Below are 19,242 nucleotides of genomic sequence, written 5' to 3'. Positions count from 1 at the left end.
CCATCCTCTACTGCCCTCCTGGGCCACAGCAGAGAGCCTGACTGGAAGAAGAGCAACCAGGACTAGAACCCAGCGCCCACATGGGATGCCAGTGCCACAGGTGGAGAATTAACCAAATGAGCCACGGCGCCAGCCCCTGGTTATTCTTTATCAGTTGTGTAGTTTGCAAATATTTTCTCCTTTTCACTTTGCTGATTGTTTCTTTTGTAGTACAGAAGCTTATCAATTTGATGTAATCCTAGTTGTCAGTTTTGACTTTGATTGCCTGTGTCTCTGGAGTCGTTTCTAAGAATTTTTTTTCTGTGACAATGTCTTGCAGGGTTTCTCCCATGTTCTCTAATAATTTAAATGCATTTGGTCATAGATTTAGGTCTTTAATCCATTTCAAGAGGATTTTTGTGTAAGGTGTAAGTTAGGGGTCCTTCTTCATATTTCTACATGTGGCTTCCAATTTTCTCAGCAACATTTGTTGAAGAGACTGCCCTTACTCCAGAGATTGATTTTAACTGTTTTTCAAAGATAAGTTGGTTGTAGGTGCTTGGACTGATGTCTGGAGTTTCTGTTCTGTTCTATTAATCTATCCATCTATTTTTGTACCAGTACCAGGCTCTTTGGATGATAATTGATCTTCAAATATGATATTGTGATGCCTCTGGCTTTGCTTTTGCTGTATATGACTACTTTTGCTATTTGGCGTCTCCTGTGTTTCCTATGAATTTCAGGATCAAGTTTCTACATCTGATAAAAATGTCCATGGTGTCTTGATTGGTATTGCATTGAATCTGTAAATTACTTTTGGTAGTATGGACATTTTGATGATTTTTATTCTTCCAGTCCATGAACATGAAGGATTTTTATAGTTTTATTGTATATTCTATTCCCTTCTTTAAAGTTTTGTAATTTTTATCAAATAAACATTTGACATCCTTGGTTAAATTTATTCCAAGATATTTGATTTTTCTTAGCTATTGTGAATGGGATTGATCTGAAAAGTTCTTTCTCAGCCTTGGAATTGTGTATATAAAGGCTATTGGTTTTTGTGTGTTGATTTTCTATGCTGTTACTTTACCGATCTCTTCTACAAGTTTCAATAGTCTCTTAATGGAGTCTTCTGGATCCCCTATATAGAGGATCATGGCATCTCCAAATAGGGATAGTGTGACTTCCTCTTTCCCAATTTATATCGCTTTGAAATATTTTTCTTGCCTAATGGCTCTGGCTAAAACTTCAAGGACTATCTTGAATGTCAGCAGTGAGAGTGGGCATCCTTGTCTGGGTTCAGATCTCAGTGGGAATGCTTCCAACATTTCTCCATTCAATAGGAAGCTAGCTGTGGGTTTGTTATAAATTGCTTTGTGTTGATGAATATTCCTCTATACCAAAATTGCTTTGATTTTCATCATAAAAGGGTGTTGTACTTTATCAAATGCTTTCTCTGCATCTATTGAGATAATCATATGCTTTTTTCTACTTTAGTTTGCTTATGTGGTGTATCACATTAATTTTGGAATGTTGAACCATCTCTGCCTACGAGGGATAAATCCCACTTTGTCCAGGTGAATGATCTTTCTGATGTTTGTTGGATTCAATTGGCTAGAATTTTGTTGAATATTGTTGCATCTATGATCATTAGGGAAATTGGTCTCTAGTTCTCTTTCCCTGTTGCATCTTTTTCTGGTTTAGAAGTTATGGTGATGCTGGCTTCATAGAAAGCATTTGGGAGGATCCCCTCCCTTTCAATTGTTTTGAATAACTTGAGAAAAATTGAAGTTAGTTCTTCTTTAAATATCTGGTAGAATTCAGCAGTGAAGCCATTCAATCCTGGGGTTTTCTTTGTTGGGAAGGTCTTTTTTACTGATTCAATCTCCATATTGGTTATTGGTCTGGTTAGGTTTTCTGTATCTTCATGACATAATTTTGGTAGACTGTCTCTTTCTAGGAATTTATCCATTTCTCCTAGGTTTTCTAGTTTCTTGGCATACAGCTCTTTGTAATAATTTCTAACGATTCTTTTTCTATTTCTGTTGTTTCTGTTGTTACATTTCCTTTTTCAACTCTGACTTTATCAATTGTGGTCTTTTTATTTATTTATTTATTTATTTGGTTTGGTTAGTTACACCTATGGTGTGTGAATTTTCTTTTTTCAAAATACCAGCTTTTCATTTCACTTATTTTCTGTATTTTTTATGTTTCAATTTTTAAAATATTTATTTATTTTTGAAAGAGTTGTACAGAGAGAGAAGGATATATGCAGAGAGGGGGAGAGAGAGGTCTTCCATCCACTGGTTTACTCCCTAATTGGCTGCAAAGGCCGGAGCTGCGCTAATCTGAAGCCTGGTGCCAAGAGCTCTGTGTCTCCCATGTGACTGCAGGGGCCCAAGAACTTGGGCCATCTTCTACTGCTTTCCCAGACCACAGAGGACAGCTGGGTCAGAAGTGGAACAGCCAGGACTCAAACAGGCACCCAAATGGGATGCTGGCAGTGCAGGTGGCGGCTTAACCTGCTATGCCATACCACAGGCCCCGTATTTCAATTTTGTTTTTTGTATAATTTTAAATATTTCTTTCTTCCTACTAGTTTGAGTATGGTTTGTTGTTGATGTTCTTGGTCCTTGAAATGCACTGATAGCTCATTTACTTGGTACCTTTCGAGTTTGCTATGAACTTCCTTCAATACTGTTGTTGCTGTATCAAATAGGTTTTGATAAGATGGTATTGTTAGCTTCATTTGTTTCCAGAAATTTTTGATTTCTTCTATGACCCACTCTTCTTTCAGGAGCATGTTGTTCAGTCTCCATTTGCTTATACATGTTTTAGAGAATCTTGAGTTGTTGATTTATATTTTCATTCTCTTGTTGTATGAGATGTCTACTAAGTTCATTTGGTCTTTAGTGTTGATTAACTGTTTCCTGGTTGATTTACTGTCAGGTTGATCTGTCTATTGGTAAAAGAAAGGCATTGAAGTATCCAATTACTATTGTATTAGAGTCTATATCTCATTTTAGGTCTGTTAACATTTTTTAAGTAGCCAGGCACCCTGTAATTGGGTGTATATACATGTAGTATAGTTACTTCTTCCTGTTGGATTGATCTCTTAGACATTAATAATGCCCTTCTTCATCTCCTTTGTTGTCTGCTTTGTCTGGTATTAGGATTGCAACATCAATTCTTTTTTGGTTTTTGTTAGTATGGACTATGCCTTTCCATCCATTCAGTACTTTCAGTATGCATGTATCTTTGTTGGTGAGAGGATGTTTCTTGTAAGCAGCAAACAGATGGGTCACGTTTTTCAGTCCATTCAGCCAGTCTGTATCTTTGAACTGAAGAATTGAGGCCATATGCATTCAAGGTAACTATTAACAAGCAATGACTTGACCCTGCCATTTTTCCATGTATATTCCTTTTTATTTTTACTTTGGATTTTTTTGTAGTATTTTGGTGGTGTTTCTGCCTTCTCATTCATTTATAATAATGGCTTTCTTTCTGTGTTTCTGTATGTAGCTAATCGTTAAACATCTTCTGTGAAGCTGGATGATTGTCAACAAATTCTTTCAATTTCTATTTGTTATAAAGCCTTTATTTAACCTTCATTCATAAATGCAAGCTTTGCAGTATTCTGGGTTGACAAGTTTTTGTTTGTTTGTTTGTTTGTTTAGTTTCTCATATGATCTGCTGTTCTTTCAGAAGCATGTTGTTCAGTCTCCATGAGCTTATGTATGTTTAACAGAATTTTGAGTTGTTGATTTAAGACTTGGACTATAGTTTGCAATTCTCTTCTGGCCAGAAAGGTTTCTGATGAGGAGTCAGCTGTGAGTCTAATTGGCAATTCTCTAAAAGTGATCTGGCACTTCTCTTGTGCCCATTTTAGAATCTTTTTTTTTATGTTTTACTGTGGAAAGTTTGACTACAGTTTTGCGGTTAGGGTCTTTTCTGGTCATATTTATTAGGAGTCAATGTGCTTCCTCTAGTCAAATATCTCTTTCTCCAAATCGGGAAAATGTTCTGTAGTTATTTCACTGAATAGTCTTTCTATTCCTTCTCCTTTTCCTCTCCTTCAGGAATTCCTAAGACCCATGTTAGGTTGTTTGATAGTATCCTGTAGATATCCAACACTGTTTCTAAGTTTTCTATTTTCTTCTTTTTTTTTCTGACCATAAGACTTCCAAGGATTTGTATTCTACCTCATATATTTTTTCTTCTGCTTCATCAAACGTGATATTAAGACTTTCAACTGCATTTTTTATTCAATTGAATTCTAAATTTCTAAAATTTCATTTTGGTTTCTCTTTATATTCCCAATTATTTGGGAAAATTTTTTATTCATGTCATCTGTGGATTGCTTTAGATTATGGATTTGATTATTCTTTCTTTTTTACTAATACTATGATTAATTTTCTGATTTCTATGTCTTGCATTTCCTTGATCTCTTCATCTTCATATTCTAATTCTAATATTGAAATGTTATGTTCCTCTGGGAGTGTCATGGTGGTTTCCTCATCCTTCTTGAGTTTCATCTCTGGTTTTTTATCATTTGTAGTGTTATTTTTTTTCCTTCTATTGGTTTTTATCTTTGGGGTTATACTTTGTTTTCATAGAGTGTCTGCCCTTTCCTGGATACCATGAGGTGGGTGGTGGGTGTGGCTGGGGGCTGTGGTTAATACTCTAGTTTTGGGCTAGTTTTCTTGCATTGGGCTTGGTGGAACTCCAGATCCAGCTGTGCCCTACATGTTTTTCACAGGCTTTCAGCATAGAGGGCTCCTGCAGATGCTGAGACCAGAGCTCTCTGTTGGTGCAGCTGGTCCTCTGTTTTTCATATTTGCCAAGGCACCTACTGAGATCTGGGACAATGGGAGCTACTTGCTGTTCCCTTCATTGGAGGCTCTGGATCACTCACACACACTAGAGTCCCTGGTTTAATGCCTGTCTGTCACTTCTGGAAGCACTGTGTTTGTATGTCCCAGCTAAGCTGTCTGTTATGTACATGCTTGCAGGATTCCACATTGTAGCACTGATTTAAACTGGCACCCACCCCTCCTCTCAGTTGGATCATGGGTCTTGTTTTGGAGAGATTGGTTTGAATCAGTTGTCCCCCTTCACTTTCACTAGGACCCCAGGCAACTGCTGGCAGTCACTGCTGCACCACCTGCTGTCTGGCTCTATCACAGTAGATTGGTGCAGAAGTACCTCCTTGTGCTTTCTCAACAATGCAACCAACTGGGGATGTCTGTAGCTATGGCTCACTGTGCCTGTGTTAGCACCCAGCATGCAGTTTCAAGCCATTTCTCGTCCTCCTATAGGGCTTCCTGGGTGGTTTCCTCCTATATTCACGGACTGTATTCCTCCTACCCTATTCTTCACATTTTTTCTTCCTAGCCCTGCTTAGCTTACTGCTCCCTAATCTGCCATTTCTCCCCCATCCCAACCTAGTTATTTTCAACATTGATCTTCAGTCTTCAGACAGCTAAATTGCAGCACCTCTGTTTTAGATTCCTAGGAAGACTATAACGGCTTTATATGAAGTCAGGTCTGTTAAAACCTAAAATTAAAACTTCAGGAGGGCCGGCGCCGTGGCTCACTAGGCTAATCCTCCGCCTTGCGGTGCCAGCATACCGGGTTCTAGTCCCGGTCGGGGCACCGATCCTGTCCCGGTTGCCCCTCTTCCAGGCCAGCTCTCTGCTGTGGCCAGGGAGTGCAGTGGAGGATGGCCCAAGTGCTTGGGCCCTGCACCCCATGGGAGACCAGGATAAGCAGCTGGCTCCTGCCATCAGATCAGCGCAGTGCGCCGGCCGCAGTGCGCTACCGCGGTGGCCATTGGAGGGTGAACCAACGGCAAAAAGGAAGACATTTCTCTCTGTCTTTCTCTCTCACTGTTCACTCTGCCTGTCAAAAAAATTGAAAAAAAAAATTCAGGAATCATGTGTAACACTACTGTCTGGGTTTACAGCTGTGAGATAAAAAAGTATTTGCAGACGTGCTTTATTAGTTTCTCTGAAGTTGTTAATTAATAGACAGTGTTGCTTATCTTTGGCAGCATTGTGGAATTTGATTGCTCTAGCTCAAACCAGCATTTTTTTTTCCTGACAGAGAATGACCTCACTTTGCCTTTGTGGCATTTCTGTCCCATTGGTTATACATTTTCCCCATGAGCCAAAGGCAGATGGGGCTTGCATCAGTGGGCTTTGTATACCAGACAGTGTTAACATTGTAACCAAAATACACTAGTCACTAGTCACTTAATTGGGAAGACTGTAGTCTGAAATTCTTAGGTCTGTTTTTAAATCTACAAGGAATCAAATTCATAGTCAAAGTCACCTCTACCTGTGTACTAAAAGATTTTGCCTCCTCCTGAATCAACTACAACAGGGGATAGGTGCTCTGAAATGCGGCCAGCCTGTCCTGATAAAGAGTCATTCTTTGGGTGTTTAATTGTATTTGAGTAGAGTGGGTTAAAAATATCCCTTTCTTCTATATGAAAGAGAACAACAGGGTAGAGGAAGAGTGCTTAGCTTGGTTTTGCATTTAACACATGTGCCCAAATTTAATGTTCTTTATTGTAACATCATTTCCTCTTCTCTCAGCACACACATATTAACATTATTAATTCACATTCTGGGCACACCAATATAAATACTGTCAGCATTTGTTACATGGCTGTCATAGAATAGTAATTTAAATGTAGTACCTTCCCTGGTGGAGGTGTGCTTATTCTGAGGATGTTCACTTATCACCTGAGCACTTTCAGTTGTTCTTCAGGAAGAATATTGTCTTCTCAGAGATCACATTTGTTCCACTGCAGTCCTGAATAAATTCTTTACCCATAATATAGAGCATATTTATATGGTGTGCATGATTAAAAAGTGAAATAGGAACACAACCATAATTAAAATTTAAAAGGAGCATGCATGAACCAATGGTCTATGAATCAAGGAGCCTCAAAACTGAATATATCTAATGATCCAAGCATCCTCTCTAGTGAAGAGGAGTCTAATGGAGAATAGTTGATAAGAACATTCTTTAAATCCTGTCTCTGCCCCTCCTGTGACACAGTCACTTGCTTTCTCTCAGCATCCACATCCCCATCTGTCAATGGGATTATGAGGTGTGAAAAGTCCCACCTCAGAAGGACTTCATAGATGTTGTTGATGTCAAAGGTAGCAGTGATTCTTCACAAACTATTCAGCCTGCAAATGTATTCAGAAATAAGTAATTTATGCACTCATCAATCTGTCAAATGTTTGTTGAGTGCCTTTTCTGTGCTGGAATCTGTGTTGATTCTTGGAGATACTGTATTCTGTATTCCAGGATATTAGACTCCATTGGGGAGCAAATAGGTCTGCAGGATATGGGATGACAGTGCCTAGAACAGAAGGTTACTTAGGGCATCCCCAGAGTGTGAGGAAAGAAAATGCTATGAAACGAAAATGTCCAGCTTGGCTAGAAGGTATTTTCTGCTTCCTGTAGAGATGTCTGCACTCTCATGGTTCAACAGAATGGTAGTTTTGGCTACAAGGGTGGGGCTGAGCCACCAAAGGGGGAAGAATAAGTTAGATCTGATACTGGGACAATGGCTGTTTGTGAGCATCTGACCTGGCAGTCTGTTGATAGGATGTCACAGCAGGAAACACTTTGGTAATATTTAATGAACAATTCAGGAAACTGAAGAGACTTTCCTGAAGATACTCCATTTCTTGAGGGCATGTTTAGAGTCCAGAAGCAATAAAGAATTATTAGCTATTTCCCTGAAAAAAAAAAGAGAAAAAACATTGTGGCTAATGTTGGTGTTATGAAATAGACCAAACCATGACCAATAAATCAATCCTCTGCTGCATGACAGTTGTGTAAAACCCTGGCTTAAGAGATGAAGAAATGTGTAATCAAAAGTATTTCAGTGACTTTTTTGTTGATACTTTAGATTACTTAGATTGCTTGAAAGTTTTTGGCTCTTCTAAACAATTGTGCTTTTTAAATAATTTCATTTCTATCACTTCATCTTTGTCTTCTTCTCCAGGAGCCAAATCAGTACTGGGAGAGTCCTTGGGTTTGACCTCTCTCATTCTTTTTCTTAAACAAATTTTATTTTTTTCAACTGTTATTTAATAAATATAAATTTCCAAAGTACAACTTTTGGATTATAGCAGCTTTTCCCCCCATAACCTCCCTCCCACTTGCAAACATCCCATCTCCCACCCCCTCTCCCATCCCATTCTTCATCAAGATTCATTTTCAATTATTTTTATATACACCACTCTGGTTCCCCAGAGCAATGCAAGCTACTGAAAAGTCTCCCTCCATCAGCCCACACACTGGAACTAAATGACCTAAACAATCCTTCTTTATTTGATTCACTGTTAACTGTTTGTTGAACATTGCTTAAGCTTGAGCCCCTTAAGACTCTCTTAAATAAGGAAGAAAGTGGTAAGGATTAAAAATTAAAAGGAACTTGCATTCCTTGCCTTTGATGAAGGTTCCTTGATTCTAAATGATGGTTCTGCAGAAGTGACCCAGGAATGGGACAGACCAAGAGTTCTCTGTTCTCTTTCTGCAATACACAGACTGATGGGTTGAAATCATTTTTGCTCCATAATGCTTTGGAGGCTATCATAAAATTTTAGACCTGTCACCTTCTAGCTTCTCTCATGTGTACTCTCCTCACACAACCAATATCATACATGATGTACCTGAAGAGACCAGTAAGTCAAGTTGAACTGGAATTAGAATCTTAGTTACAAAGAAATAAAACCTTAGTTTTTTGTGTTTTTTTATTTTTTTTTCTTGACAAGCAGAGTGGACAGTGAGAGAGAGAGACAGAGAGAAAGGTCTTCCTTTGCCATTGGTTCACCCTCCAATGGCCACCACAGCTGGTGCACTGTGACCGGTGCACCGCACTGATCCGATGGCAGGAGCCAGGTGCTTCTCCTGGTCTCCCATGGGGTGCAGGGCCCAAGCACTTGGGCCATCCTCCACTTCACTCCCTGGCCACAGCAGAGAGCTGGCCTGGAAGAGGGGCAACCAGGACAGAATCCAGTGCCCCGACCGGGACTAGAACCCAGTGTGCCAGTACCGCAAGGTGGAGGATTAGCCTAGTGAGCCACGGCGCCGGCCCAAAACCTTAGTTTTGAGAAAGAGAAATTGTTGTGCAACTTAAAATTACTGATCCCAAAAGAGAGAAATGAGAAGTAGAATAGTAAAGAAGAAAGAAAAGATATATGCCTTCTTGTTTGGGAAATAACTGTCATTATTGACATAATACATATAAAATTTTTTATTACATCAAAAATGGGACAAAAAAGATCTTTGAAATTGCAAACATATTCATATTAATAATAAATAAGGAAGGTATTTATTTTCTGTAAGAGTTACAGAAAAATACATTTAGCTGCCAATGATATTAACAATCTGCCAACAATCACAGAGTCTTAGAATCAAGTGTCTTTAGATCATTTTCATGTACTCCATGGGCAATATCTTACTGCCTGGTACCAGTCCAGTGATAAATAATGTTTGTTGAATCTATTAAAGAACACATTTATAGGCTTTAATTCATAGGTCTTTAGGAAATAATCTTCAAGAGTTTTAAGAAGAGCAAGATTTGTCTCAGTGATTTTAGGAATAGTTCCATGTCAGGTAGTTACACGGATGAACAGCCTCTTGATTTTTTTAAAGATTTATTTATTTATTTGAAAGTCAGAGTTATACAGAGAGAAAAGGTGAGTCAGAGAGAAAGAGAGGGGGATGATCCATCTGCTGATTCATTCCCCAATTGGCCACAATGGCTGCAGCTGTGAATATCCTTAGCCAGGAGCCAGTAGCTTCCTCTGGGTCTCCCACTTGATTCCAGGAGCCCAAGTTCTTGGGCCACCTTTTACTGCTTTCCCAGGACATAGCAGAGAGCTAGATCAGACGTGGAGCAACAGGAACTTGAACCGATGACCTTATGGAATGCCAGCACTGCAGGTAGCAGCTTTACCTGATATATCACAGCGCCAGCCCCTGGCCACTTGATTTGAAGTCAAGAAACATGGATATGAATCCCAATGTTACCACTCAATGTATGACATTACAAAATCAGATTCTTTGGATCTTGACCTGTTCTGAGGTAGAAAAAGAGTAGGATTAAATTATTTTATATTTTGCTTTTAACCCAGGACTGTAATTAATTGTTTAAATTTCTCATAACTTTGTTCTGAATTTAATTGATTCAAATAATGACATTTCAAATTTATGTGTATGTATTTTTAATTAAAGAATAATTGGGAATAATTTAATTAAATGAGTTTAGTCCAGCTTTTTGAACTAAAATGTTATAAAAATTAATTAACATTTGAGTCTTAGTTAATTGTGTGAACACTGGTCTTGGGATATCAGATAATTTAAAAAGGAAAACATGTAACCACTACTTACACATACATTTTTTAACAATTGTTTTAATTGTGCTGCTAGCAGATGGACTATGATTTGTTACAGAATTCTGCCTTATTTCCAGATTTCCCCTTTGACCTATTTCTGGGGCTTTTTGGAATTAACTGTATATTTACTTATCTTGGCAAATATATGAACAGACGAGACTTGTATCACACTTGTAAGTAACACTGTTACCCACTAACTTCTTGTTAGTTGGTTGCTCTTGCTTGTATGACAGGGAAAATAGAATAAAGGACATTTTAGATAGAAGTGGGTGGAAATTGAGCTGGGAAAGTTTTCAGTATCTTTCTGAACCTTCTTCATGATTTCATCCCAGGGACTTTACTGTGTGAACACGTTTGACAGAGGGTCTGGAAGTTCAAAAGCTCTCATCCAAAAACTCCTAACTGAAGAAGGAATAAATCAATGAGGAAGCTGAAGTCCTGACTGTTTCTTTATTCAAAGTTCCTTCAGGCTCAGCTTCTTAACCTGTAACGTAGTGTTAGTCTGTGTTGAGGATTTGATGAGGTGATGCATAGAAAGGGCTTACTTGGCACAGTAGCCAAAATAATGAATTAAAAGAAACAAAATAAAACCAAACCACAAGAACAGATAATTCACAAAAGCGACAGCTAGTCCATGTGTATGTGTGTGTAAAATATAAACAAAACCTGGCTGGCACCATGGCTCACTAGGCTAATCCTCCGCCTGTGGCGCTGGCACACCGGGTTCTAGTCCCAGTCTGGATGCCAGATTTGGTTGCTCCTCTTCCACTCCAGCTCTCTGCTGTAGCCTGGGAGTGCAGAGGAGGATGGCCCAAGTCCTTGGGCCCTGCACCCCATGAGAGACCAGGAGATGCACCTGGCTGCTGGCTTTGGATCAGTGCGGTGTGCTGGCCGCAGTGCACTGGCTGCAGCAGCCATTGAGGGGTGAACCAACGGAAAAGGAATATTTATGAATTGAGCGTACTTGCTGCTGGCTACTTTAGGCTAAATGGGGATTCTCATCATCAGTTGAGAGGAGTATTAGTTGACATGTTACACAAAATTGTCAGTGTGCAGTAAAGGCATTAATAATCTTCCTTCTCTCTTGCCCAAGATTGCATCACAAGGAATGTCATCTTTAGACATTGTATTTTGGGAGAGACATTGGCAAGCAGGACAGGACCCAGAAGTGTGTGCCCAAGGTGATTCTGGTTATGTATTCTGGTTAGAGAAAGAGGTGAAACAGGTGGGTTATAGCCAAGTATTAATTAGGAGAGGTAGGGAGATAGCTTTAGTATTCAAAGAGTTGCTGTGGAGAAAATAGAAGTAGCCTGTTACTGTATCTGGGAAGTTAGAACTGAGTTATCTGTAGAGAACCTCTTGATGCCCTTAGTGTCTCTCACCCTCACCTACAGATTAGCCTCCTCTGGGAATCCTGTGAGCAATGCAAACTATGGTTTCCTGCTTTGTTCCAAATGCTGACTCAGTGTGCATGGAGTAGGGTTTAGGAATCTGTGCCTACAACAAGCCCCCCAGATAATTCTATTGCAGATGACCGATAGTCAGCACTTTGAGAAAGCTGAATAAGAAAGAATTGTATTTTTTAAAAAAATACTTTTTCATTTGAAAGGCAGAGTGACAAAGAAGGAGAGACAGAGGAAGAGATCTTTCATCTGCTGGTTCACTCCCCAAAAGGCTATAATGTCTCATGATATGACAGAACAAAGCTTGAAGCCTGGCATTCCAAGTAGATCCCCAACACAGGTGGCAGGGCCCATCCACTTGGGTTACCATATACTACTTTCACAGGTACATTAACGAGGAACTGAACTGGAAGTGGAACAGTTGGAACCTAAAGTGATGCTCTGATAGGGGAATCAGGCATCATAAAAGGTAGCTGAACCTGTTGTGCCAATAATGTTCCCAACAAAAACTTTAACAATCATTCCTGTCCATCAAAGGAAAATGGGCCCAGAGAGATGAATGCAATGGGAGAGTTCTTGGATAATTTGAATAAACATCTCTTAGGGATGCTGAGAATGAGTATGCAAACCTTCTTTGGACAAGAGTTCAGACTATAAAATCTCCATGGGTGTCTCCAGTTTAAATATTTCATTAGCAACATTAGTAGAATTGAACATATGTGTAAGTATTGGTAGATTGCATATTTCTTAAAATGGTTTATTTAATTTCAAAAAGTTGTATATATGGAGGGTCACAGAGAAAAGTCTTCCATCTTCTGGGTCACCCCCCAAGTGGCTGAACCCAGTACTGGGCTAAGCTGAAGCCAAGAGCCAGGAATTTCATCCAAATCTCCCACATGCATGGCATTGGATTGAGTACTCATAATATCTACTGTTTTTCCCAGGCCATTAGCAGGGAGATGGATCAGAATTGGACAGGTGTTGGCACTGTGGTATAGGTTAAGCTTCTGCCTACAGCCCTGGCATCCAATACAGATACCCCAGTTCCAATCCAGATCCTTTCTAATGGCCTGATAAAGCAGTGAAAGATGGCCCAAGTGTTTGGGCTCGGGAACCCATGTGGGAGATTAGATGGAATCTCATGGCTACAGGTTTTGGCAAGTCCAAATCTGGCCACTGTGGACATTTTTTGAGTGACCCAGCTGATGGAAAACCCCTTTCTCTCTCTCTCTCTCTCTCTCTCTCTCTCTCTCTCTCTCTCTCTGTCAAATGAATGAATCTTTAAAAAAGAAGTGGAGCAACCAGAACCTGTAGCAGCACACATATGGGATGCCACATCACAGGCAGTGCCTCAACCTAATTAGTGGGACTAAGCATGAATAAATTAGAACAAAATCATTCTAACATTTCTGTGTGCTTCCAGGATAGATAGCTATTAATAAATTTCATAAACATGTTTAGGACCAAATGAAATGGCATGGCCCTCATACCTGGCATACATCAGTTGCTAGGTGTTAAATTGTGTACTCCAAGGGCCGATGCTGTGGAGCAGTGGGTTAAAGTTCTGGCCTGAGGTGCCAGCATCCCTTATGGGTGCCAGTTCTAGTCCTTGCTGCTCCTCTTCTGATCCAGCTCTCTGTTATGGCCTGGGGGAGCAGTGGAGGATGGCCTGAGTCCTTGGGACCCTGCACCTGCTTTGAGACCTGGAAGAAGCTCTGGCTCCTGGATTTGGATCAGCACAGCTCTGGCTGTTGTGGCCATCTGGGGAGTGAACCAGTGGATGGAAGACCTCTCTCTCTGTCTCTACCTCTCTCTATAACTCTTTCAAATGCATAAATAAATCTCTAAAAGAAGTAAATAAATTGTGTAACTCGAAAAGTTATCGGAAGCTTGGGAAAGACATGGAATAGATTCTCCCTCAGAGGCCTCAGAAGAGTGCTCACACTTTGATTTTGCACTGCTGGCCTTCAGAGCTATGAGATAATACATTTCTGTGGTTTAAAGCAACTAAGCTTGAGGTACTTCTTTAGGGAAGCACTATAAAACTAATATAGTAGGCACTCTGTTAATCAAGTTACTTTAGATAACCATAAAATGACCCCCTCGATTACCCAGGTTCACAGCTGCCCACACACAGAAAGCTATATTTAAATCAATCTCCAGGAGTTATATTGAGAGTTACATGATTGCTGGTTAAGGAAACAGGCAGGCAGATAGGTATTAGATAGGTTCAGAAAAACAGAGAAGCAAGTAGGTAGATGCTTGAGTGAGAGATACTGTTGGTTGCGTAAGAGGTAAAATGAGTCAGATTCAAAATGTTGTTTCCAGATTTTTGTTCTTTATTTTTAAATGGGCTTACATCAGTTCATTGTGGGTAGGCTAATAGGTAATGGTTTGCTTTTGCTGTTGTTTTGAGCAAAAGTCCAAGCTGTGTCCTGCATCTCTGAGTCTCAGACTATTCTGCAAAAGAACAATGTTCAGATCTAGCCCCCAGAATCAGTAGAAGGATCAACTTTATTACAGTCTACATGTTGTCTCTCTTGTGGTTTCTGTTTATAGTGCAATGGTGTTAACTTGAAAAAGACAATTTTTTGGCTGTGCTTCAGTTTTATCAAGTTCTTACATTTGTATGATTCTTTCTAACCCCATGATTCTAACTAGGATTCTTACACCTTCACCTGGGATTTTGCTGCTGTTCACTGTGTTCCCCTCCTCACTAGATTGTGGTGGTGGTGGTGCCACAACTGAGTTTGACAAATCAAAGTAACTCCTGAAGTCTCAAAGACTATTACTGGTGGATGAGAAACCTTATTGTTGTCTGTAATGTGGTATTATAACATCTGCTCTTGGTGGCACTGGCTGTGTCCTGGGTTCTGGAAGAAATATGTAAGAAACATCCAGACACATTAGCTCTCTGCCCTGTTTAAAAGAAGTTTTCAGCTTTCTGCCATTTAAAATTAAAAATGACTCTGAATCTGTTTACACTCTGTTCACATCAGAAAGGTTGGAGAACAGGCAGCAGCATATACAAATACTAGCTCACATGCAACTGTGTGCTGTGGGTAGGAAGAGGACAAAATCAGAACTCTGCATGCACTGCTGGAGACTGTCTGTGTATTAGGTCTGGCAGGTGTGTACCACAAAACACCAACATTGAGTCAGAACACAAGGTCTTCCTGTATATTGCTTCTGTTCTGTTGGCCTTGACTGCTAGTTGTCCAGCATAGCAGATTGATTGTCTATGCCCAAGTTGGAAACTTAGCTGTGCTGAGTGTAGGCTGTGGCAGGGAACTATGTGTGTGTCAGTAAAGCCCAGAAGGCAAAGCCAGCTTTGAGTTCTTTGGGTTTCATCCAGAAGTCAACACACCTAGGGAACTGCCAAGTCTGCTGTTTGTCAGAGGCCTCTCCCACCATTAGGATATTGAGGATCTAATGAATCAAAATTTCCAAGGGTGGGGCTGGCATTGTGTGGTAGCAGGTTAAGCCATTGCCTGCAATACCAGCATCCCATATGCATGCCAGTTCGAGTCCCAGCTGATCCATTTCTGATCCAACTCCCTGTTGATTCACCTGGGAAAGCAGCAGAGGGCAGCCCAAGTGGTTAGCCCCTGCATCTATGTGGGAGGCCTGGATGAAGTTCCTTGCCCCTGGCTTCAACCTGCCCCTCCCTCTCTCCCTCCCTCTTTCTCTCTCCCTTTCAAATAAATATTTTTTTAAAAACATATCTCAGGAAATGCATCACCATCAATGAAGCTTTATAATGAATTTCCAATGTCACTCTCTGGTACTGACTTCCTAGTTGGTGGATACAAGTGTAAGAAGGGATGGGGTCTCTGTGGTGGAAGTGACATTGCCCTGTGGCCAGATGTCTGGACATTTTTATGCAGTTACCCATGTGCACACAGCCAACAATGGCAGGGTGTAAGGCCACAGACAATGTTAGTCGTTGTTACTGTGACAACTAAAGTAATGGTTCATATAATTATTAATTGGTACACATATTGAGGTAGAAGGCATAGTACTAATCCTGTCCCTTCATGCAGTAGAGACAGTGATAATATGTGAGACATGAAGACCATTGGTGGCTAGGCTTATGTCTCTTTCAGGTAGCCTGCATTCAGTAGTAGTGTTTATTAACACAGTTCATTTTTCCCAAAGTCATATTCTGGAGAATACTAAACTCATCAAAATAATATGGGGTAATGTTCATTTTAAAGGGCTCAGAATCATCCGTTTACAAAGTTCTGAACACCTTTAATACATAGTGAAGCTTATAAAGCTCAGATAATGGCCAGCATGTGGAACCTATTATTTCCCCTGCAGGACACCTATCACAGTCTTTAAGATCTCATTATTGACTAGAGAACTGTTTGATAAATGCTTATCCAATGCCTTATGGCAGTTCGCAATGACTGAAAGATAAAGGAAAGGAAAGCTACAGAGGGCAGAGGATTAACTGCTGTCCAAAGTTGGCTAACTTTCCTTATGGCTCTGTACATTCTTTTTACCATCATCATAAACTTGTATTAAACCAAAATCTGTGCATCTCATCCTTAGAGGTTTAGCTCTGAGAGTAATCATCCTTTCTGCAGTGACAGTTTTATATTTAGGGTAGGGTATGTTTGCATGTGGACTTTTGTTTGTGTGAAGTAGTTGGTATTGCATGTTCAAATAACTTAATAAAAACAATTGGTATCAGATCTGGTATAGGATTTGTGTGTCCACTGGATAGTGCCCAGGAGAACAGAAGTACTTTCCCTTCCCCCAGTGTTTCCTGGGCCAGGGACCCAGAACTTTATATTTTAACCAAGATTTTATTGCTCAGAAGCAGTCAGTTTTGGTTGAACCAGCGGGCAAAGTTGAATGTTTCTGCAAGTTAGAAACATTCTGTTTTTGTCATTGTTCCTTGCTTTGTTGACCAAATATTTCAGAACATGATGCCATAACAACACAAGGAAATGAGAAATCCTGTGTTGATGTCTTCATTTAAGGAAAGAGTGGATGATGTGTGTGAGCTATATGAACAAATGGACTGACTGAATCCAGGCTGTGAGAGTTCTAGGCTTTGAGTTGTATGACGTTGGCCACCATTGTAATGTCTTTAAGCCTGAAGTCCACATATGTAAAATGTAGATGAAAATGGACTCTTATGGTTGTTGTGAAAATTAAGTGTGACAATGCATATTCAACCACTTAAAGCCTTACTTGGGGGTGGGCAGGGAAGTATGAGCAGCAAATCCAATTAGGATGAGGGGTGAAGCTGACACCAGTGGTTGGGCCATGGGATCACCTGGTTTCTAGCCATGGCAGTGGAAGCTGGAGCCTAGGGTTGTGATCTTTGAATATTTCTTCATTATTGTTATGAATATATTTATGTAAATATTTATGTGCTTCAAATACTGCTTTTTTTTTTTTTTACTTTTTGACAGGCAGAGTGGACAGTGAGAGAGAGAGACAGAGAGAAAGGTCTTCCTTTGCCGTTGGTTCACCCTCCAATGGCCACCGCGGTAGGCGCGCTGCGGCCCGCACACCGCACTGTTCCGATGGCAGGAGCCAGGTGCTTCTCCTGGTCTCCCATGGGGTGCAGGGCCCAAGCACTTGGGCCATCCTCCACTGCACTCCCTGGCCACAGCAGAGAGCTGGCCTGGAAGAGGGGCAACCGGGACAGGATCGGTGCCCCGACCGGGACTAGAACCCGGTGTGCCGGTGCCGCAAGGCGGAGGATTAGCCTAGTGAGCTGCGGCGCCGGCCACTGCTCTTTTTAACATGTTATCATATAACATCTTATCATATAACAGTTTGCCTCAGAATATTTAAGTATTTTTAACTTTAAATCCTAAAAAAATTTAGTTACAAGATATCAAGAAGAGTGACTGTTTATGCAAGGAATGTGCATTCTTTTCTAGGGAGTTTGTGCAATTTTGGCTCTAAGTATTTTTGCATTGTTTGACATGGAAGTAGGACAGTTATTTATGTGGGGTTTACATTTGGTTTAAGGAGATGTTTTGAATTCAGGATTCATAAGGATCCTATTGTAAATATTAACTCAGCTCAGTCAACTTAGTTGGGCTGTTGTGCTGAGTTTGGCCAAACACTGTTATTGACATTGCTGTGTAGATTTATTGTAGATGTGATTAACATCTACCATCATTTAAATAAAGGAGATTGTATGTATATGTGTATGTAAATATGCAAATTCCTTTAGAATACAGACTGATATAGTAAGCAAATACAGATAAGAAAATATAAAATCAAATTAATAATATGCATATCTACTTGTATTCTGAGAAATGGAATGTGAGTATAATTAGAAAGCTTATGGGGTGGGAACTGGTGCTGTGGTACAGCAGGTTAATGCCCTGGCCTGAAGCATTGGCATCCCATATGGGCACTGGTTTGAGACCCAGCTGCTCCACTTCTGATCCAGCTCTCTTGTATGGCCTGGGAAAGCAGTAGAAGGTGGCCCAAGTCCTTGGGTCCCTGTACCCATATGGAAGGCCTGGAAGAATCTTCTTGCTCCTGACTTTGGATGGGAATGGCTCTGGCAGTTTCAGTCCATTGGGTAGTGAACTACTGGATGGAAGACTCTCTCTCTCTCTCTCTCTCTCTCTCTCTCTCTCTCTCTCTCTTTCCTCTCTCTGTGTAACTCCAACTTTCACATAAATAAATAAATCTGAAAAAAAACTGAAAGCGTATGGGTATAATTAGAAAGCCTACTCTTAAGAAGGAGTTTATTATTCAGTTAAATATTTGTACTCTGCATAACGTCAATAAATGTTTAATGGTGCATCTCCTTGTTACTAGAGCAGTGCTTTTCAAACCAACTGTAGGGAAGGACCAAGATTTTCACCATCCCACTGTAGATTAATATTTTATAAAATAAAGTAAAATGAATAATTACTATAAAAGTGAAATTCTGAGAGGACAGAAAAATGTAATTTTTTTCATTTTAAATTAGATGCTCCACAAAATAATCATTGCTTCTCATGATAATTACAATATTTTTATTTTAAAACACTTACAACCTTTATGTTTTGATGCCATCTCTGAATATATAACTACCACAAATACAGATTTAATGTAATTTGAATGTTCTATTTTTAGGTAATTTCTCTTTTCTTCTGTCACATTAGTATTGTTTTGAACAAAATACTTATTCCTTGTCACAATAATGGCAGCATATTGCTTTTCATTTAATAATATTTGCAGTATTTTATAATTTTTTTGATGTTTTACATTCAGCATGCCATCTACATATATCTTTAATATCCTAGTTTAAGTCAGTATTTACCTGGTGAAATAATGGAGGCCGTCTTGCTAGGGTTTACATTGTGAGGTCATCAGCTTCTTCAAAGTTCTGTAAGTTGTCTTGGCAACTTGCAAGTACACAGTTTCTCAGAGACATCTTAGAATGGGGTAATCATTCACCTCTT

The sequence above is a fragment of the Lepus europaeus genome, chromosome 22, assembly GCF_033115175.1.
Source record: "Lepus europaeus isolate LE1 chromosome 22, mLepTim1.pri, whole genome shotgun sequence".
NCBI lineage: Eukaryota > Metazoa > Chordata > Mammalia > Lagomorpha > Leporidae > Lepus > Lepus europaeus.
Note: the sequence above shows the minus strand (reverse complement) of the source record.